The sequence below is a fragment of the Coffea arabica genome, chromosome 3e (assembly GCF_036785885.1).
Source record: "Coffea arabica cultivar ET-39 chromosome 3e, Coffea Arabica ET-39 HiFi, whole genome shotgun sequence".
NCBI lineage: Eukaryota > Viridiplantae > Streptophyta > Magnoliopsida > Gentianales > Rubiaceae > Coffea > Coffea arabica.
This window is the reverse complement of record NC_092315.1, coordinates 9,837,943-9,840,432: the sequence shown is the minus strand read 5'-3', so window position 1 is coordinate 9,840,432 and position 2,490 is coordinate 9,837,943.

Below are 2,490 nucleotides of genomic sequence, written 5' to 3'. Positions count from 1 at the left end.
CATTGCCTGCATTCTTCTGTTGGCCATCTAGTATATATAGCAAGTGATTCCCGTAAATACTTTCTAACAAACTGGCCACGTCAGCAATGTTGGTTATTCCTTGCTAGCTACTTTTCCTGCCCAACCAATTCCACTCTTATTAGTCAAAAAGCAATTGAATTACAATTTCCCTCCTGAACTAAAAGTTTCTTTCCACTTCAGTCCTTGAGATTCATAACATAAGTTCAAGGAGGCATACTTTACAATCCTTGGAGTGATCAATAGACACAAAACAATCTTTTTTATAGCAAAGTTTTTCAAGCAATGCAACAAGAATTCTCCAAAACATTTTAAAGTGAAATGCCAACTTCGAAAATCTAAATATTGCCAAATCAATATATTATTCATGCACGAAACATTTATGATCTTTAAAACAAAAATTTACAACAGACTTAAAATAATAACACAGATTGCATAATAAATATTGAATTTCATGCACTTCTGGATAAGTATTGCACTAATGAAGACTACTTAAAGAGGCCCTTAAAATGGAAAATAGATGAGTTCACTAACCTAACCATTTTTAAAATGAATTGTCGGCAGGGATCTATCAAAATCTTCAAATCGCTTTACTAGACGCCTAGCAAAATTAGCCTATATATATATATATATATATATATATGCCGGATTTGGATTACCGCAAAGTCCCTTCATCATTTCTGACACTAACTTAACAGAGTCTGACATGGGAATAGATGTTCTCAGTCAGAAACTTTTCCAAAATGTTCTTCTACTGATGTGTAACATGGTTCATCATGAAAACAAATGTTCTCAGTCAGACCTTTTTCCAAAATCTTCTTAGACACAAATTTAATTTAGATTTGAGGCATTGGTAGGAAGAAAAGTGTAATGCTCTATATCTAAGCACTAACCCAATAACTTTCTGGACAGAAACCTCAGCAAAAAGGTCGTTCACCAATTTATTATCACCCCATACACCTTGAGCTTATTTTCCAATCCTTTTCTTTCTTCCCATTTGACGTGGGATTAAAACACTTAGCTCTTGTATTCCCTTGCATATTTTGAACCATAGCACCACCGGTCCAAACTCACCCAATGTGGAAGCATAATGCCCCAAATCTAACGGTTGGCCACAACAGGATCAAACGGATTAACCCAAATTATTAATAACTGTTAGACCTTGAGCTCATATTCCAATCGTTTCCTTTCTTCCCAAATTGATGTGGGAACTTAGGGGGATCACGAAAAGGCACATCACAATTAATAAATTTGAATAACTGTAGTATCAAATACAAATTTGAGCAACTAACAATTTCTACATACTAGTCTCTTAAACATCAGCTTGACATGTTGAAACTCCCATAACTTGTACAGCTAAGCATTTCGAGAAATAGGAGCAGAGATATAAACGTGTGTAAGTCATCAATATCACTTGGGATCCTCGGTGACATGTTTTCTATGCCAATCCAATGCCACCAATAGTGTTGCGCCAAGTGTCATGTTATTATTTACACTTGTGTTAAACCAAGCCAAGTTGAATTATTAGAAAATTAAAGTGTAAATAATAACATGACACTTGGCGCAACACTATTGGTGGCATTGGATTGGCATAGAAAACATGTCACTGAGGATCCCAAGTGCATCAATATCAGGTTTTACCATCCTTAAGTTTTCATTGTGTACATGCCAGATCTGAATTAATAACTACATCGAATTTTGAAAAAGAAAAAAGAAAATTCCAATTGTGTTTAATTTTTTACTTCTGAAATAGAATATTTACGAAATCTCCATGAATAAGATCAATCCTTATATCATATATGCTTAGCACATACTTTTATATTGTTTAGCTAAATCACGTGTAGTGCACGTGCTTTTTCTAGTAGAATATGTGCCTTTTTAGTAGATTATAAATGCACCATCAACATATTTATGTTTATTATATAAGTGCATTTAACATACTTATCTTTTTTTTCCCTTCCCATCTTTCCCCATACCCTTCCTAACCTCAACTACCAAGCAAAAAGTTCGAATTCTGAATCTTGTAACAAAGAAAACTTTAAGAGTTTTCCCCTGACTATTGGGTCAATCCCAATGGTTGCATTTGACAAACTTATCAATGTACATATGTTAGAGAAATAGGAAACAATGGAAGTAATTAAAGAGACACCGTATCAAGCAAAAACTGCCACAAGAATTATGCATGCCATCTGATTATTCTGAAACTTCTTAGAGATTACGTTTTTGTCCATCAATTACCTGGTTAGACTGTCCAAGTTCAAGTTCAAGTTCACAGATCCTTTTCTTAACTCTACAGAATTTGGTCTTTGAACAAGAGAACTTGTAGAAAATGTTTCTTTCAACTGTTTCCAAGACCGCATGAAGATCTCAAGATGGTACTATAGTATTTGTTGATAATTTGACCATCAATGCTAAAGTAGACTCTAAAGCCAGTGGTAACAGGAATACTCAAAACATCTCGTACCATCAATG